The sequence below is a fragment of the Ailuropoda melanoleuca genome, chromosome 8 (assembly GCF_002007445.2).
Source record: "Ailuropoda melanoleuca isolate Jingjing chromosome 8, ASM200744v2, whole genome shotgun sequence".
In the NCBI taxonomy this organism is placed as follows: Eukaryota; Metazoa; Chordata; class Mammalia; order Carnivora; family Ursidae; genus Ailuropoda; species Ailuropoda melanoleuca.
The window spans coordinates 77849619-77870445 of NC_048225.1; the positions used below are offsets into that span (position 1 = coordinate 77849619).

Sequence of the window (20827 nt, forward strand, 5' to 3'; positions counted from 1 at the left end):
GGTCTAATGGAGTAATTTCTGCACCTCTCCAGGTTCTTTCTTTTTTTTTTTTTTTTAAGATTTTATTTATTTATTTGACAGAGAGAGAGACAGCCAGTGAGAGAGGGGAACACAAGCAGGGGGAGTGGGAGAGGAAGAAGCAGGCTCCCAGCAGAGGAGCCCGATGTGGGGCTCGATCCCAGAATGCCGGGATCACGCCCTGAGCCGAAGGCAGACGCCCAACGACTGCGCCACCCAGGCGCCCCGCCTTTCCAGGTTCTTAATTGAGAACAGAAACAAGGTGCCAAATGTGGGACAAAATGAAGTATTGAGCTTTATTACTGGTAAAGGTAGATTGGAAATGTGGTGAGGATTCCAGTATTGCACTCTCCTAGCAAGAAGTGAAAGCTCCCACATAGAAGTGGAAGAACAGAAGAATCAGTTTTCTTTTCAAAGCAGCGAGTCATGACACCTGCCATAGCCACAGTCCCTTCAGATGGAAACTTTGGGCAAGGAACTAGGCAGGCATGTTTTAAACTATTTAACCCTCCCACCCCTCCACTGGGCTTGAGATGGGTATCTGAACTGACCTGTGAGCAGTCATTGTAGGAGATAGACCATTGCAAAGTGGTATTGATTTGGTTGCTTCAAATCTGGACTCCATATTTAACCAGCTGTATTAGCTAGAACAAATTACTTAATCTTTTGAATGTAGTCCTTCTTTTGCAAGGTGGGAATGTAGTTAGTTCAGTGATTGTTGTGAATATAAACAAAAAGATAACTAGAATGCCCGAGGACGCTGTTTGGTTCATAGTAAGTGTTTAGTAAATAATAGTAATAAAATAACTGTTATTTGTGAGTTATATTGAGTTCTCAACCAACTAGATTTTGTTAAAATCTTTAAAAATTACAACTGCCCCATTAAACACACAGTATACATGTTACATTCCTAAATTATACTTTTAAGAAAACATGTATCCTTTCAAATTAATATTGCTTCTTTGATCTACTCATTTCCTGAGAGCAGAAGGCTATCGTTTTTATGCTGATGTGCTCTTTATTACAGACTTGACCATACGAATGTTACTCAGACCACGAGGTGTAGATTTTCATTTTCTTGTCAGAGTGAAATCTGAATAATGTTCTCTATATTTTGGGGGAAGGGAGCATATGGTCAACTGTCATAATTGAATACTTATTTCTCAAGTGCCTTGAGTGCCATTTGAAGTAGCTTTAATTTATTTGAGCCAACATGTTAATATTTTGAAAGAGATGTGTTATGTATATTAGTGTGTAGCAGAAAGCATTGACCTCAAACTTTATATATGAATACTTTGTACATAATTATTGTTTAGTATATATTTGTTGACTGGTATCTTGCTATACATTCATTTGCTCAGGAACATTAAGGGAGATCCTAAGGTACCTTGCTAAGATTTGAATATGTGTAACAGGATAAATAGTCCCTTTATCTATAGAATGAAGGTCAAAACATAGGTTTAATTGTATACAGTCTGTTTGATGCTAGAAATTGTAACAAAGTCTGGGATTCCTGGTACTAAATTGCATTGTTCTTTGGGGAAAGAATTGTGGAGCTCTTCTTGAACCAGTTACTATTTATTGATTTGGTTTTAAAAATGTACTTGAAGAAAGCCTTTAAGATATGGTTTTGTCAAGTTTTCTAAGTTGTTTGCATTAGGCCTGTCCCTCCCAACTTCTTTCTCTCCCTCCTTTCCCTCTCTTTCTCTGACATTTTATTAAAAAAAATATTTTGCAGAAGTTACTCTGCATTATGAAGTATGCTAATACAAAATTTTCACTTTGGAAGGTAGAAAATACCTCATAGTGGAACTGAGCTGAAAGGTCAGTGGTTCCTCTAGGGCGTTTTGATGCATTAGTGGTTGGAAACCAGAAAGTGAGAGGAGATAGGAACTAGAAGTTATTACTATTTAGACTGCTGGAAAATGCCTTGTTACTATAGTTAAATGAAGATATTTTCATAGAACCCAGCCGTGGTGCGTTGTGATGCTCTTGGATATCCCCACTGTCCAGACAGCCTCACCCTCTAACCACTCCTTTTCTTATTTTTAGGGTACATAGGAATCTTCTACAACGTGTATAAGTACATCTTTTTGTCACCTGGGATTTGGGATACTGTTGTACTTTTGTGAAGCTGAAGGATATGGAGAATTTTTTTTCCCCCAAAGTACATGCATAGTTACTAGATAACTGTATCTAAAACAGATTAGAATTTATTTCAGGTTGTAGTACTTGACTCATATGTCAATATGAGTTTCATGTCTGTGTTTCTCCAGCTATTTATTTTCATTGTTCTCTCAATAGGACATATTGAAGTATGTTCTTGGCTTATAGAAGTTTGACATATTTTTATCTTATTTTTATTTTATATATATATATATATATATATATATATATATATAAAGATTTAATTTATTTATTTGACAGAGAGAGAGACAGCCAGTGAGAGAGGGAACACAAGCAGGGGCAGTGGGAGAGGAAGAAGCTGGCTCCCAGCAGAGGAGCCTGAGCGGGGCTCAATCCCAGAACACTGGGATCACGCCCTGAGCCAAAGGCAGATGCTTAACGACTGAGCCACCCAGGCGCCCCAGAAGTTTGACATATTTTGATAAAACTGTGACAAATTGTAAAAGGCTTCTTTTTTTCATTTTCAAACTTTTATCTTCTGCTTTGTCATAACATCGGTTGTTATTTTTTTAAAGATTTTATTTACTTATTTGAGAGCATGAGAGCTAGAGAGAGGGCATACACACAGAGGGAGAGAGAGAAGCAGACTCCCCACTGAGCAGGGAGCCAGATGCCAGGCTTAATCCCAGGACCCAAGCCTAAGGCAGATGCTTAACCGACTGGGCTATCAGGTGTTATTGAAGTGTGCTGGGACAATTATGAAAGGCTATTAATATTTCGCATATTAGGTACAAATTACTTAAATGGCACACACAAATAAAAAATAAAGTCAGAGACAGAATTTTAAGATGCTGAGATGGGCTCTGACTAGTGGGAAGAAAATTATTTGTTAACATTGGAAAAAAGTGCAGGTCAGATGTGGAGTTTACTCTGGTTTCTGTGCTAATTTTCTAGGAAATAATTTTCCATTTGTAGCACTTGGTTTAAAGGTGGTAATTTTGACATAAAATATTTGAGTTTTTTGTGTGATTTTCTTTGCTCAGAAGCAGGAGAGAATTTCTGCCTCATTTTTTGCCTTTAGGAAGAAAACAACAACAAATAACATTTAGCTGTGTGTTAAAAAGATAAGCTGGAGAATTTAAGTGGGAAAAAGAAAACCCTAGACTTCTCATTTTGTGCTTGGGTGTTGGTTTACCATTGGTTAAATTCCCAAGTGTAAACTTTGGGAATCAAGAAGGGATTGCTTGTAGTGTTTACTCTGTTTATGGCTATGTATTTATTTTCTGGGCCTATTCATACCCATTAGGAACAAGTTTTTATTTTGTATTTATAACCTATGCTATGATTTTTATGGTAGACATACTTGCTTATTTTACTGTTACTTCACCTGTAACTTAACTAGATGAAAAGAAAATACCTTTGGTTAAACTGAACTTCAAATCTCCCAGCAATATAGTAATATAAAAATGTCTTGGGAAAACCAGAATCTATCTTCCCAACTTAACGGAGACCCTCATCTTGGAGCATCTCTCTACCAACTTTTAGCTTATTAATTGATGGGATTAGACTGAACATTTTGTATATTTGTTCTTGCTTGAATGTTTTAGACTATTGGCATACTTTTATATATTTGAAGTTTAGTTTTAACTGTGGCCTTAAAATGTAACAGTTGGGGCGTCTGCGTGGCTCAGTTGGTTGAGCATCTGACTCTTGGTTTTGGTTCAGGCTCAGAGTCTACTTGTCCCTCTCCCTCTGTTCCCCACCCTCCCCGCCCCCACTCACATGCTCATGCGTGCACGTGGGCTTCCTCTCTTTCTCTCTCAAATAAGTAATTTTTAAAATGTAATAATAGTTAGACTTGTGAGCCAGGGAGGTCACTTTACTCAACTTTTGTAACCTAAAGCGTTTTATAACTTAGTGGGATTTAGTTTCAGGATAAAAATACAAATCAGTATAACTAGTTAGAACTTTCTATCTTTCTTCCATCTTGTTTATAAAAATCAGTACAGAGTTGAAAATTGTTATCCTAATGATTGAAGTTGTAGAAAGCCTGGAGTGTTTGAATTTGGGTAAGATTAATTTTAGTGGCAGATATTTTGACTAGAGATGAGGGTCACTTTTTCTTTTTTTTCTCCTTAAAAGCATCAGATTATGAAGGCTGTTTCCTAAGATTTTGGAAGTAATTATTGACTGAATGTGTAGTGAGAAAATGAAACTTCTGAAATCCAGTATCAAGTGGTTCTCTTTTAACTTCATTTTCTTTTTGTTTTATTTATGTAAAGTTTACAAAAACACCTGCATGCTTTGTGACTTATGGTGTGATTTAAGGAACTGGTGGTAAGAGCTGTTCAACCTCTTATAGATGAATGCTTCCATTTGTGAACCTGGTATGTGCAACTTGTGCTGTCCTTTTAATTCCTGTGTTTTGAAATATTTTCATTTTTATTTTGTATTCAAGGTCAGTAATGGCTAGGATTAATGGTTTGCTCAAGAGTTTAAGCAGTGTTTTTGGGGGGTGGGGGAGAATTGTTTGGAAGGGATAAACTTTTTGTTTTCCTTTATTTTTATTTGTTTCTTTTTTTAAAGAGGATGAGTGTGCATGCATGGGTGGGGGTGGGAGGGTCAGAGGGAGGGAGAGAGAGACAATCTTAAGCAGGCTCCACGCCCAGTGCAGAGCCCCGCCTCATGATCCTGAGGTCATGACCTGAGCTGAAATCAAGTGTTGGACGCTTAACCAACTGAGCCTCCCAGGCACCCCTGTTTTCCTTTATTTTTAAAGAGATGAGATAATGCACAAGGTGTATATGGCAAATTGAAAAGCTGCAGAGACCCCCTGCTTTACTGTACGTATTAGGGCATGGAGAGCCCACAGATTTGACTCATCTCTAAGTTTCCATCTGTAGTGTTAAGTGTATAGTAGATGTTAGAATTAATGAATCCATGGCATGCAAATTAAATAAAATTCTTTGGCGTCTTTTGGGCAAATATTTAATAATTTTTATTCCATTTTTGGGGGTCATCTTCAGGAACTATGACACATTATAGTTCCATTTTCTCAAAGTTGGAAAGTCATGACTGGCCTTTTATAGAAATTTTTAGGTTTTTTTTTTTTTTTTTAAAGATTTTATTTATTTATTCATTTGACAGAGATAGAGACAGCCAGCAAGAGAGGGAACACAAGCAGGGGGAGTGGGAGAGGAAGAAGCAGGCTCATAGCGGAAGAGCCTGATGTGGGGCTCGATCCCATAACACCGGGATCACGCCCTGAGCCGAAGGCAGACGCTTAACCGCTGTGCCACCCAGGCGCCCCAGAAATTTTTAGTTTTTATCCAATGTTCCATGTTCTTGTACTTTTGTTAACCAATTAATCATTTAAGCATTTCTCAATTCAAAGATGGAGTGACTAGTTTGATTTCCAAGGTTATTCCTACTCTTAAATAGGAACTCTGTTTCCCATCTCTTCCTCCCCTGCCCTTCTTCAACCTGGATATATCACATAGTAAATTCCCTAGATTTTAAAGTATGGAATATTTCAAGACTGGTACTTTGGAGTAGATGTGGGTTTGCATCTCATTTCCATTCCATACTGGTTGTGTGGTTCTTGGATTGGTTGTGTAATTCCTTTTTAATCTCAGTTAGCAAATTAATTAACAAATACCAAGCTCCTGGCAGAGCAACTGACAAATAGCAAAATGGTAAATGCTAGTACTAACTACCAGCTATGTTTACTAGTATGTTTACTAAAGGGAAAGCAGAGTTAGTTGTGCAAGTTTAGGATGTGTTTGCAGTTGAGGATTAAAGAAGATTGTACAATTGGTAAAATTGTGGCAGCATAGTAAATTTCTATTTTTGAGGTATTGTGGACTCTCTAAATTTGTGTTCTGGGTATAGGCTACTTTTTTTCTCTTAAACTCAACATTTTAAAAAGGTCCTTGAAATGAGAACTAAAAATCTGAGGAATAATAGTTGCTGAACTCTTAATAAATCTTGATTTTTATCTTTGTTGTTCTTTGAGGGATTATTGAGAAAGAAAATTATATAGCATAGTGCCTGCAGCATGATAAGCTTAATAAGTGTTAGTAATTGTGTGTGTGTGTGTGTGTGTGTGTGTGTGTGTGTGTGGTAGTGGTGAATACTACTACTCTGGGCAGACTCCTGTACTAGTTTTGCATCTTTGGATAAGTCATTTAGTGTTCTGTTGTTTCTTCATTTATAAAGATGAATTCATCTTAGTTCTGCCTTATATTGGGAGGGCTAAATGAGATGGAATGTAAAGTGCATAGTAAAAAATAAACACTCACTTAATGTTAGGTATTATTATTGTATGCATTTTCCTTTGAGAGGCATTATTCCAGAGTGGGAAAAGCAGGATCTTTGGAGTCTGGTTGAGTTGGTTTAAGTTTTGCCTCAGCTGTATACTAACACTGACCTTGGGCAAATTACTTAACTATTCTTTTCCTGTTTTCATATCTATAAAATGAGGATAATAGTTACCTTGTAGAGTTTTCAGAAGTATAATAAATACATAGATACTCAGTAAATGGTAATTATTATTGGCATCGTGCCTGTAATTCAGGTCAATAGTGTTTTCTTGGCAATGTGAGCCAGCTGGCTAGATTTTTTCCTTGATACTGATGGCTATCTTAATTGAGGACTTAGTCTACAATCAAGTCAATTATGCTTTTTCTATAAAAATAAAACTTTCTATAACAGCTTAAAATTTACTTATTTATAGTATTTTTATATGAAATGCAAATTTATATTAGAGTATACTTTTCTGTGTTTTCTTATTTATTTTTGTAGAACAGAGGCAAAAGCAACATCTGTTTGGGCTTGAGACAAAGAGATGCTATTCTCACTTCCCCTGGATGCTTTCTATACTATGTATCCTGGAAAAGAGAAATCCTGCTCATCTGGGGTTGTTTCTAGGATGTTGAGGCTTTGTAGAGAAGTGACAGTCATCTGTTATTTGGGGGAGACAACATAGAATTTGTATTGCCTAAAAAACAGAGAATTCCTAATCAAAAGTGTCAGGTGACTGTTGTCACATTCTTTATGGTATGAACAAAGCTGACGGTGGGATCAGGCAGCTCACCTTCCAGGCTAGGTCTGCAAAGGCACGAGCAGTTTTCCCATGAGACGATCCAGCCGTTAGAATTTACTGAGCACCAGTGACTAATCTGAAAAAAACATGATCACCCACTCTGAACTGAAGCTACAGCAGGCTGTCACAAGTTTGCAGATGTACAGACTGTTTATGGAGAATATTACCGAAGGGTCTGCATGTTCATTCAGATATTCAAATCTCATGGCTTGTTAGGATGACAGAGTTTGTACCTATGTCCCCTTCCTCCTTTTTTTTTTTGAGAAAAGTCTTGGAACATACAGAAACTGTAGCCTAATAATAGATTCTTGGTAAATACCAAACTTCTGATGAGTAACAGTCATTTTACATATATTTTCCTTATCTTTTTGGAAGGTTTTACACATAAATGTCAGTTAATATGGATTTTTTTGAGATATAATTCACATACCATAAAATTCATCATTTTAAAGTGTAGAGTAGGGTGGTTTTAGATGTTCACAAGTTGTATACTACTAATTCCAGGTAGAGCATACATATCTTTTACCATATTTAGATGAACTTACCTCTAATTTTCTTTTCTTCTTTATGGAAACCTTATTTTGTCTTTGGGACTTTTTGTAAGTCATTTGGAGTTCTGTAGTTTGTTTAGAGTGGCTGGTTGAGCATCTGAGTTTTTCATATTAGTCATTGGTGCCCAGTAAATCTTAACAGCTGGATCTTCTCTCTCTCTTTTATTAAGTTTTTTTTTTTTTTTAAATTAATTTAAGTAGTCTCTACACCCAGTGTGGGTCTTGAATTCACAACCCCAAGATCAAGAGTGGCACGCTTTTCCAGCTGAGCCAGCCAGGAGCCCCAGCTGGATCTTCTCTTGAGGGAAAACTGTTTTACCAGTTTCAGGAAGTCCTCAAACATCTATTTCTGCATTAATTTCATTTTTATTCTATTTCAGAATAAGAGAAGATGGAAAATAATATCATTTTGGGTGGCTTTGCCATAAGGCTGAGTGATGGTGGTTCTTCGACAGTGGAGCATTTGTTTGATGACTTAATTATTCACTCCTTCCTCTTGCATGACTAATTAAGTTTTAATGTAAAAGTTATTTTTTATAGACCAACTAAAGGTGATTTTCCTCAGCAACTCATGATACTGTCATTGCAAGCATTTTATAAACCTCTGTAGTTCTCTTAAATAATTACCTTCATTCTTAGGGAAGCTTTACCTTTCCATCTGAAAGATTTGTACAGGGCATTATAATTTTCCAACTCATTTACTTTCCTTGTCATTGAAAATAGGTATTTGTTTTTATATACAAGTAGATAGAGATCAACAGTACTTACAGAATTTAGCTTTGTCTACTTTGTCTAACTTATATGTCTTAATAGTAGATTCTCTGAAAAACAATTTAAGTGTTATACTCCATTTTATTGTTATTTTTGACTCAAACTTAAATGTAGTTCTCATTAGCTGCAAAGCATGTCTCTTTGGGTTCCTTAGCTTCTAGTGAAGTCAAAACTAGCTTCGTTTGTTTCTTTCTCCCTCTGTCTCACTCTCTTTCTTTCCTTCCTTTCCCTTCCCTTTCCTTCCCTTCCCCTTTTCCTTCCCTTCCCCTTTTCCTTCCTTTTCTCTTTCTCTTCCCTTTCCCTTCCCTTTCCCTTTATCTGACACCTGCAGTCGCTTATAGGTCTTATATCTATATGCCATACTGTCTAGAGGGAGGACAGCCTCTCTTTCCTCTCCACTACATTCTCTTGTGGGTTTAATCTCCTGAGACAGTTTAGTTCTTATATTCTTTCCTGTACTGTTCTTAGGAAATTGCCATGTTAATTGGCTTAAGACTTAGTGCTCCTCTTGGAACAAAGTGTTGCAGTAAAAGATATTAAGTTAATTGGCTTAGAGTTCAGTTAGAGACATGCCCTCTCTCCTCCTCCTGCATCCTTATCCTCACCTCCAGAGGCTAGGGTCTGGGGTTGGTGTATAACTGAGGGAGAGATAGAATGCATGCTAGAAAACATAATATGGTTGTTGGTCATTTTTTTTTTAATGTCCTTTATTTCGTTTTTGATTGGAGTATTCATCTCCCCCCCCCCCCATAACAGCTTGTTACATATTTAGGAGAGTACCATTTTGTCATGTTTCAAACTTTTGCCTTTACATGTTGCTTATATTATTTGATATGCAGAAGTCTTAAATTTTTATGAAGTTAAGTTTATCAGTCTTTTTCTTTATGATTTCTTCTTTCGCATTATGCTTATTTCTTCCCTACCCTGATGTCAGAAATACTCATTTTTTTCCCTTGTCACTTAACAAAGAACCAAAATCCTTTGATATTTGTTTGGAGTTTGGTTTCTGGTAGGTATCACATTTAATTTTTTCCCTAATAGCCAGTTGTCCTATCACCTTTTTTTTTTTTTTTTAAAGATTTTATTTATTTCTTAGAGAGTGAGAGAGAGTGCATGAGCAGGGGGAGGGACAGAGGGAGAGGGCAAAGCAGACTCCCCGCTGAGTGGGGTACCTGACCCAGGTCTCAGTCCCAGGACCCCAGCATCATGACCTGAGCCCAAGGCAGATGTCTAACCGACTGGGCCACCCAGGTGCCCTGTCCCATCAACTTTTATTGAATATTCCCTCCTTCCACTAATGTTTTCTTCCAGATGTTGATACTATATACATATTTAAGGAGTATGTAAAAGTTGAGTTTTTTACGTGTATTAGCATATTCAGTACTCATAACGAGCCAGTGATGTTGGTGTTATATCAGTTTTACAGATGAAAATATTGAGATACAGGTAAGTTTAACATTTAGTTTAAGATCACATTAGGCTCAGGAACTAGAATTCAAACCCAGGCAGTCTGACTGTAGAGCTCATGCCCTTAAACACTATCCTAAAGGTTAGATTATTGTGTCAAGTTTTACAAGACCTTTTTTTTTTTTTTCTTTTAAGTAGTCTCTACACCCAACATGGGGCTTGAACTCATGACCCTGAGATCAAGAGTTGCATGCTGTACTGACTGAGCCAGCCAGGCACCCCTTCAAGAACTTCTGTTTTTAAATTTTGATGGAATTAGATTGTACCTGTAAATCAGTTGGCATCTTTACAATATGTAGTTACATAATGGTCTGTTTTCTGAATTCTCTTATTCTGGAAAATTATGTGTATCTCTGTTTATTGGAGTTCTTAAGTACTTCAGTAGAATTTACTAGTATTTTTATAAGTTTTCTTTATGTAAGAAATTTATCCTTATTTTATTAGCTATCTGAATGGGTTCCTCTCATCTTCTTTTGGGTATAATGAGTTGCTCTGGCCTAAAAAAAAGCTATTGAATTTGTATATTTTGTATCTGGCAGGCTTGCTTAAAACTAAAAACAATACTGAATATTTCCTATTTTCATAGAGACTATATTTCAGAAAATCTCTAATAATTGATTTATACGTGTTGGGGGGGCAGGTGTATTCTGTTAATGTAACTAAGAAAATGTGAAAACTCCAGATAACAGATACTCCTTTTAGGATGAAATTAAATCCTGTAGCTGGTCGAGATTCTTTCCAGGGATTGAGGGTCCCTGGGGAGGGAGGCCCAGTCACTTTCTTACAGTATTATTGGCCAGGAAGCTTTTGGATGGGATCCCACACCTGTCCGTGGTAGTGGTGAAGATAGGCATTTTACATAATGGGCAGTGCTGCAGAGGAGATCTGGCCTTTTCCCTCTGGGGTTGATGGTGTTACCATAGAAGAGCAGGAAGTTATCTTTGCCCTATGGTTCTGAATTACTGCATTTGGCAAAAGAAAGTCAGGCAGAGAGCGTCATTATATAAAGTACAAAACTATCAAATGTGTGAGAGTAGAGAAACATTTGTAATAATAATGACTAGCACTGTTTTGTGTACTTAATATATCCTAAGAACTCTGATTTTTTTTGAACTCTTACTAGTTTTAATAGTTTTTCAGTTGAGGGGCGCCTGGGTGGCACAGCGGTTAAGCGTCTGCCTTCGGCTCAGGGCATGATTCCGGCGTTTTGGGATCGAGTCCCACATCAGGCTCCTCCACTATGAGCCTGCTTCTTCCTCTCCCACTCCCCCTGCTTGTGTTCCCTCTCTCTCTGGCTGTCTCTATCGCTGTCGAATAAATAAATTAAAAAATCTTTAAAAAAAATAGTTTTTCAGTTGATGCTTTCAGATTATGACAGTTTATACAATAATATTACTATAAAGGTATTTGGGAACAAAACCAGAAATATTTTGATATGTACCAGTCTCATTTTTACATTTTAAATAGTCTGTGATTGTAGATTTGATGTCTTTATTATCCTGAGTATTTAGTGCTTTTTAATTTCATTCATTCAGTACATATTTACATAGTGTTTACCATGTGCCAGACATTCTTTTAGGTGCTGGGGAAGCAGCTGTGCCCAAGACAGATTATATGTTCTAGTCAAGATTGAGGAATGTTTGTCAATAAATGAGCAAATAGGATCCCCTCTACAGGATATAAACTCTAATTGATATTTAGGTGTATTTTTGTCAGAGAAGTATCCTAAGCAATCTCTACTCTAAAATTTTTTTTTTTTTTTTTTTTTTGGTGTGGTCTAGAATATACTCTTTTGAAAATGAACCTTTATGTTTGGCCAGGATGATAGTTCAGTATTTCTGTACACATCTGTTCATGAACCATACCAATTAAACTCCATATCCATATCCTCATTTCTTAGGCATTTGATCTGTTCACAGCTAAGTTGTCTTCTGCTTGAATTGTGTATCAATCTTTCATTGTGTTTTGAACAGTTTTTGATTTATGATTTGATATTACACTATTTGGTGTAAAGAGGCTTTCAACTAAGATTTTCAGTGTGGGTTGTACTACTACAATATAAAAGACCTTGTTTATCTTATTTAATGCTTTTGGTCTCAGTTACACTCTGATTTTGAATCTACCAATCTCAGTATCCTTTTTGTTTTAATTGCTGATAGGATGTATGCTTTTTTTTTTTTTTTAACTTTCCATGTACTTTTGTTTTGGTATGTCCTTTAGAAGCATATATTAGATTGAACCACATGAAATTATAATTTTTATAGATCAAAAAAAAAGCATGTATTGGTGATTTCATGTGGTCCAAGCATGGTTGATCTTTTTTTTTTTTTTTTTGTACTCATTATATTTTGATTCCATATAAGAATCTTTTAATAGGTGGATGATACAGATACTTATATTTGGTGTTCTAATAAGCACATTACTTGTGATAACTCATTTTGTATTTATAATAGTTCTGTGGGATGGGTACAGTTATCCTCCCTATTTTATATCTGAAAAAAAATTAAGAATTAGGGAGATGAAGTTATTTGCCCAAGTTCATAAAACTGGTCAGGGTAGAAGTTATGATTCAAAACCAGTCATTCTCAGTGTGTGGCTTGGAATCAACACTGACCAGCTTGGCTTTGGCACCTATTAAATTGAACTCTGAATGAGGATTCGATTGGTAGTAATGGTGATGGTGGTGAATAAATCTGCAGGAATAGGCTTCAGTTAATTCTAAAGCCTGAGCCTTTCAGTAGGATTATACATCTCAGGGACTGATTCTAGGAAATGGACCTGTTGGTTCTGTACTGATCCCTGGGAAAAGTGCTGAGATTATCATCACTTACCTGGCATGCCCTAGAGAGTCTTTTTTTTTTTTTTTTTTTTAAAGTAGGCTCCATGCCCAGTGTGGAGGCCAGTAAGGGGCTCGAACTCACAACTGTGAGATAAAGACCTGAGCAAAGATGAAGAGTCAGACCCTTAACTGACTAAGCCACTCAGGCACCCCTAGACACAGTTTCTTCGATAGTCAGGAATGGCTGGGAAGTTATAAAAACAGTAAGCAATGTGAAGAGACAGAACAGATTAGAGTTTGCTGGGGGGAAAGAGAAATGGGGAGTGACTGCAAGTGAGTAGAGAGTTTCTTTTTTGGGTGATGGTGATGGTTGTACAACCTTGTGAATATCGTAAAACCCACTGAATTTTTTTAAAAAAGAAGAAAAAAGAGCATTGCGAGCTTTCTGGCAATTGCTGCAATACTTTGGTGGGGATTGAAGGTCAGGGGAGCTTGCCCCTTTTATGGGGAGAATGTATCTGACTTACAACTTGATTTTATTTTATTTTTTAAAATAGGCTTTATGTTTTAGAGCATTTTTAAGTTCACGGCAAAATTGAGCAGAAGGCACAGATTTTTGCATATACCCTCTGCCCCCACACATGCATAACCTCCCCCTTGTCAATATTCCTGAAAGGGTGGTACATTTGTTAAAACTAATAAATCTACATTGCCACATGATTGCCATTCAAAGTCCATAGTTTACATTAGGGTTCACTATGGTGTTATATATTCTTCAAGTTTGGACAAATATATAATGACATGTATCAGCCATTTTAGTATCATAGAGTAGTTTCACTGCCCTAAAAATCCTTGGTGGTCTGCTTTTTCATTCCCCCTCCACAGCCCTTGGCATTGATCTTTTAACTGCCTGCATAATTTTTCCTTTTCTAGCATGTTATATTGTTGGAATCATACAGTGTGTAGCTTTTTTAGACTGGTTTCCTTCACTTAGTAATATGCATGTAAGTTTCCTTCATGTCTTTTCATGACATGGTAGCTTATTTCTTTTTATCTGTTAATAGTATTTCATTGTCTGAATGTACCACAGTTTATCCATTAACCTACCGGAGGACATCTTTGTTGCTTCCAAAGTTTGGTAATTATCAGTAAAGCTTCTCTAAACATCCATGTGCAGGTTTTTGTGTGGACATTATTTTTCAGCTCGTTTTGGTAAACACCAACGGGCTCAGTTGCTGCATTGTATGGTGAGGATATGTTTCATTTTGTAAGAAACGGCCAAAATGTTTTCCATAGTGACTGTCCCATGTTTTATTCCTCCCAGTAATGAGTGAGAATTCCTGTTGCTCCACATTCATGCCAGCATCTGGTCTTGTGAGTGTTCTGGATTTTAGCCCCTCTGATAGGTGTGTAGTGGTATTTCATTGTTTTAATTTGCATTTCTCTGATGACCTATGTGGAACTTCATCTTATTTCATATGCTTCATTTTCATATGCTTATTTGCGATGTGTATATCTTCTTTGATAAGGTGTCTGTTAAGGTCTTTGTCCATTTTAAAGATCAGGTTATTTTCTTATTGTTGAGTTTTGAGAATTGTTTGTATATTTTGGATAACTGTTTGTTGTCAGATATGGCTTTTTCAATATTTTCTCCCAGTCTGTGGCTTGTCTTTTCATTCTCTTAGCAGTATCTTTGCTGAGTGGAAAATTTTAATTTTAGTGAGGTCAAGTTTATCAGTTTCTTTTATGGATCATGCCTTTGGTGTTGTATCTAAAAAGTCATCACCAATCTGTATGTCATCTAGATTTGCTCCTATGTTATCTTCTATGAGTTTTACAGTTTTGATTTTACATTTAGGCCTTTGATCCATTTGGAGTTAGTTTTTTGTGAAGGGGGTAAGGTCTGTGTATAGATTCATTTTATTTTCTCTTCTTTTGCCAGTAGCATGCTATTTTGAATACTGCATTTTTACAGTAAGTCAGGTAGTGTCAGTTCTCAAATTTTGTTCTTCAGTATTGTATTGGTTATTCTGGGTCTTTTGCTTCTCTGTATAAACTTTAGAATTAGTTTGTTGATATCCATGGAGCAGTTATCTGGGATTTGAATTGGGATTGCATTGGATCTCTATATCGAGTTGGGAAGAACTGGCATCTTAGCAATATTGAGTTTTCCTATAGAAGAACATGGAATATCTCCCCATTTCTTTAGTTCTTCTTTGATATCTTACATCAGAGTTTCTTAGTTTTTCCTCATATACATCTTGTATGTAATTTTTTAGATTTATACCTAAATATATAATTTTTTTGGGTGTTATTGTAAATGGTATTGTATTTTTAATTTCAAATTTCATTTGTTCATTACTGGTATGTAGGAAATAAATAGATTTTTGTATGTTAACCCTGTAGCCTGCCACTTTGCTGTAATTGTTTATTACTTCTACTAGTTGGTCATTTCTTTCAGATTTTCTGTATGGACAGTCATGTCATCTGTGAATATATTCTTTATCAAGGTTGAGGACATTTCCTTTATTCCAGTGTACTGAGAGTTTTTATCATGAATTGGTGTTAGATTTTGTAAAATGTTTTTCTCCATCTATTGATATAATCATGTGATTTTTCTTTTGTAGCCTGTTGATGTGATGGATTCCATTAATTGATTTTTGAATGTTGAAACAGTTTTACATACCAGATTTTGCAACTGTTGCCCAGAGGACACTTCCAGACTGCCTGGTCAGGTGGCCACAGGGCTTATTTATGCTTGTGGTTTCACAAGACTGTATATTTGTATACTTGGAAGGCTGCTGCCTGAGGATCTGGCTTCCAATCAGCCTGATTCTCAGTGCTAAGACCCCCCCCCTCCAGTTTTGGACACAGGTATTGGCACATCCTCAACAATTGGGACCTATTAAAAATAAAATAGGCTGCTTGGACAATCACAGAGGTTCAAGAGACAACCAAAAACTACAGTTTGGTTGAATGGTAAGGTTCATTTCCTACATGAGGCCACTCCTTCAAGAATGGAAGAGTTGGCAGATTTATCTCATACATTGGAACAAACACAGGGAGTCAAACAAAATGAGGAAAAAGAGGAGTATGTTCCAAATGAAAGAATAAGATAAAACCTCAGAGAAAAAGTTAATGAAATGGAGATAAGTAATTTACATGATAAAGTGTTCAAAGTAACGATCATAAAGTTGCTCACTGAACTTGGGAGAAGCGTATGAACACAGTAAGAACTTCAACAAAGAGAAAGTATAAAGAAGTACCAAATAGAAGTCACAGAGATGAAGAACACAATAACTGCTCTGAAAAATATAATAGAGGGGTTCAACAGCAGAGTAGATGAAGCCGGAGAAGGGATCGGTGAACTCAAATTTAGGGCAGTGGAACTCATTTAATCAGAGCAGCAAAACAAATGAAAAAGTGAAGCTAGCTTTAAGGGACCTATAAGGCAACATCAAGTGGACTAACATTCATATTGTAGGGGTCCCAGGAGAAGAGAGAGAGAAAGGGGCAGGAGATGTATTTGAAGCAATTGGTGGCTGAAAACTTTCCTAACCTGGAGAAGGAAATGGACATTTTGATCCAGGAAGCCCAGAGAGCTAGGAAAAGATGAACCCGAAGAGACCCCAACTGAGACACATTATAATTTAAAATGTCAAAAGTTAAAGACAAAGAGAGACTCTTAAAAGCAGCAAGAGGAAAACAATGTGTTACATACAAAGGAACCCCCATAAGATTATCAGATTTTTTAGCAGAAACTTTGCAAGCTAGATTAGAGTGGTGTGATATATTCAAAGTGCTGAAAGAAAGCAACTTCACCCTGCAGTTATTCAGAATTGAAGAGAGATCAAGAGTTTCCAGACAAGCAAAAGTAAAGGAATTCATCATACTAAACCAGCCTTATAAGAGCTTTATAAAGGAACTTAGTTAAGCTGAAGAGATAGGACCCTAGGTTGTAACAAGAAAGCATATGAAAGTGTAAATCTCACTGGTAAATGTAAATATATAGTAAAGGTAGTAGATTAATCACTTACAAAGCTAGTATGAAAGTTAAAAGACAAAAATAGTAAAAATAACTATTACTACAATTTTAGTTAAGAGATATACAATATAAGATGTAAAAGGCGACACCAAAAGCAAAAGGTAGAGTAGGGGAGAGTAAAATATAGAGCTTTAGAATGCATTCAAACTTTAGTTGTTATCAACTTAAAATAGACTGTTACAGATTGTTATATATAAGCCTCATGGTAACCACAAAGCAAAAATGTATGGTGGATACACAAAAGATAATGAGAAAGGAGTCTAAGCATACCACTAAGAAAAACCTCATCAAACCACAAGAGAAGAAAGGAACAGAGAGGACCTACAAAGCAGCCAGAAAATAACAAAAAGACAGTAAGTACATACCTATCAATAATTACTTTAAATGTAAAGGGACTACATTTTCCAGTAAAAAAGCACAGAGTAGCTGAATGGATAAAAAAAGAAGACCCATTCATATGCTGCCTGCGAGAGACACACTTCAGATGTAAGGACACAAACAACTGAAAGTGAAGGGATGGACAAAAGATATTCCATGCAAGTCTCTGACTTGTCTACACTGAGCCTCAGTTACGGTTCAAGTTTTCCTACTCCAGCATTGGTTCCCATGGAGGTTTCTTCTCTAGGGGGTTATGATTCTCTGGATTTACCTATCAGCCTGTTCAATTTTGAGGGAAGTAGTTTGCCCTGTTACCTCACCTCTCTTTTGGAGCTAAGAAGGGTTGTTGATTTTTCAGTTTGGGTAGCTTTTTACTTAATAGGATGAAGTGGTGATTTCTAAGCTTCCTAATATGGGGCACTGGAAACAAGAAGTCCAGCTTTTTTTGTGTGTTCTTACATTTAAAGAGATTTATGGTTTTTTTTGTCTATGTTTGTTGTTGTCTTTTTTTATTATAATTAGTGCTGAGTCCTTTCACTTTTATGTGACAAGCCTTTTGGTTTTCCTTTCATCATCCTTTGCTTTTTGTCCTTGAAATTTTATGCTTTTTCACTGTTGCCTTATTTCTTGTCTCCTGTTTCAAGTATCAATAGATTATAGTTCTTAATTCTTCATCTAAGTGATAAAGAAGATGATACATATTTTTAGCAAGACAAGACACACTTTAGCAAAAAATGGTGTGTGTGGGGAGGCATGGCAGTACTGTGCAGGGGCTGAAGGTGAGAGGGTCAGGGGTGTATGGCAGAGCTCTGATGTGACTCAGGATAGAGGAGCCAGATGTCAGTAGATTTGGAGGTGGGTGTTCTTTGGTAACTTTCCACCTGCTTTTCTAAAGGCTACATGAGGCTCAAAAGCCCCTGGACATTCCAGAGGCCTGACCAGTAAGGAGGGACTCTTGCGGCTGGACTGAACAGCAGGCAGCCTTCACATTGGTCCATAGCTCCAGGTCAGCCTCCGAGATGGGGATGTCCAGGGTGGAAAAAGATCCAGAAACTGAAGCATCACCTCCTTGACTCCACCAGCAGCAGAGCCCAGAAGAGAGTCTGAATTTCTTGGTTAGGTTATCAAATGAATTTAAAAAATACCCCCTCCCTCAAAAAGGAAAAAAAAAAAAGGTGAAAACAACCCCAAAGCTGTCTAAATCACTATTGTAATGTCTCCAGCTTAGGGGATGAGGCTTTACTGTCAAAGGAGTTCCCACTACCCTACCAGAATTAGATATAATTCTTAGTAGGGTACTTGGAGGGACTCTGAGGGGTGACGGATATGGCCAAGTATCAGGCCATACCATTGTTCGAGCCCTGGGAACCCCTGAGGGGCGGGTACAGCATAGCACCTGCCCCTCAGCTCAGCAACACAAGGCCAGAGGCTGCTTAGCCCAGGCAGAGAAAGGCCCAGCTCCCACTTTTGGGCCTCAGCCACCTGGGGGTTGTAGAAGTCCTGGATGGTGATGTGGGCTGGCAGCAGATGGGAATCAGGGGCAGGACCCCTGAGATGACAAAGATGATCTCAGAGAAGAGCACCAGATGGGCCTTAGAGTCTTTGTCCTCCATGTAGGTGGTACAGTTGGCTCCAGTGAGATAGACCAGCAAACCAAGCAGAGCCAACAGGAGGATGATCACAAGCAGTCTGCAAGTCTTGGGGCAGCACCAGCAGTGGGTTGTATACCATGCACTGCATCTGACCTGTGCTCTGCACCGTGCAGGACATCTGCAGCTTCTCCCACATCCTGGGCCACCACAATGATGTTACTGATGAAGGTAGTCACCTTCCACAGGGGCAGGACATAGGACAGCAGAGCATTCACTGAGCCAGGCAGCGTTAGGATGATTCCCCAGGATTTGTAGACCAGTGGAAGCCACAGCAAAGTTGAGGTTGAGAGGAGCTGTGAAGGAGCCCACAGGGATTCGTAGGAGCCACTGAGTGTCTCCTTATAATATTTCTTTGAGGGATGTTGTATAGTGGTTAAGACTAGAAACTGAGGAGCCAGATTTCTTGGTTTCTAATTCATGCCATGATACTAGCGTCTTTGGGCATTTTGTTCCTTAGTTTACCAATCTGTAAAATGGAGATAATAATAGACTTATTTGAAGTTAGAATTAAAAGAGTTTATGTGAAGTGCTAAAAATTCTTTTATCCATTCTGGGATAAATTTTTCAGTTTTTATCTTATTTCTTTATTAATTTGTTCTGCTGAAGTATCTAATCCAGATCTGCTGGGAAATCATGTTATTTTGTCTCTGGGCAGTTTTTCCTAATCTTCCTTCTTCATAACTTCCTGCTCTAGTTTCATGTATAATTCTCTCTTGAATTATCCTGAGAACATCAACTAGAAATTTTATAAACACGTTTTCTTCTATCTTATAGTAAATCTGTTTCAGAAGAAATTTGTTTTTTTTTGTTTGTTCAGGTACCCATAATTTGAATTGAATCTTTTTGGATGTGAAGTTTTTTCCTAGTTCTTTTTTTTTTTTTTTAACTTTTTTTATTACATTATGTTAGTCACCATACAGTACATCCCTGGTTTCTGATGCAAGGTTCGATGATTCATTAGTTGCGTATAACACCCAGTGCATCATGCAATATGTGCCCTCCTTACTACCCATCACCAGTCTGTCCCATTCCCCCACTCCCCTCCCCTCTGAAGCCCTCAGTTTGTTTCTCAGAGTCCATAGTCTCCCATGCTTCACTCCCCCTTCTGATTACCCCCCTTTCTTTATCCCTTTCTTCCCCTACCGATCTTCCTAGTTCTTATGTTCCATAGATGAGAGAAATCATATGATAATTGTCTTTCTCTGCTTGACTTATTTCACTTAGCATTATCTCCTCCAGTGCCGTCCATGTTGCAGCAAATGTTGAGAATTCGTTCTTTCTGATAGCTGAGTAATATTCCATTGTATATATGGACCACAGCTTCTTAATCCAGTCATCTGTTGAAGGGCATCTCGGTTCCTTCCACGATTTAGCTATTGTGGATAATGCTGCTATGAACATTGGGGTGCTTATGGCCCTTCTCTTCACTACGTCTGTATCTTTGGGGTAAATACCTAGTATTGCAATGGCTGGGTCATAGGGTCGCTCAATTTTTAACTTTTTAAGGGACCTCCACACCGTTCTCCAGAGTGGCTGCACCAACCTGCATTTCCACCAACAATGTAGGAGGGATCCCCTTTCTCCACATCCTCTCCAGCAATTGCTGTTTCCTGCCTTGTTGATTTTTGCCATTCTAACTGGCGTAAGGTGGTATCTTAGTGTGGTTTTGATTTGAATTTCCCTAATGGCTAATGATTTTGAGCATTTTTTCATGTGTCTGTTAGCCATTTGTATGTCCTTATTGGAAAAGTGTCTGTTCATACCTTCTGCCCATTTTATGATTTGTTTATTTGTTTCTCGCGTATTAAGTTTGAGAAGTTATTTGTAGATCTTGGATACCAGTATTTTATCTGTAGCATCATTTGCAAATATATTCTCCCATTCCGTGGGCTGCCTCTTAGTTTTTTTGACTGTTTCCTTGGCTGTGCAGAAGCT

At 37.4% G+C, this 20827-nt stretch overlaps 1 protein-coding gene and 1 pseudogene across 1 annotated transcript in view; one reads left to right on the top strand and one right to left on the bottom strand.

Moving 5' to 3' along the window:
• Window positions 1-20827, top strand: part of RABGAP1L (RAB GTPase activating protein 1 like) — a 741419-nt gene that overhangs the window by 23711 nt on the left and 696881 nt on the right. The gene's annotated exons all lie outside the window — the stretch shown is intronic.
• The window catches only part of LOC100473518, a 4946-nt pseudogene continuing 2762 nt past the window's right edge, over window positions 18644-20827 (bottom strand).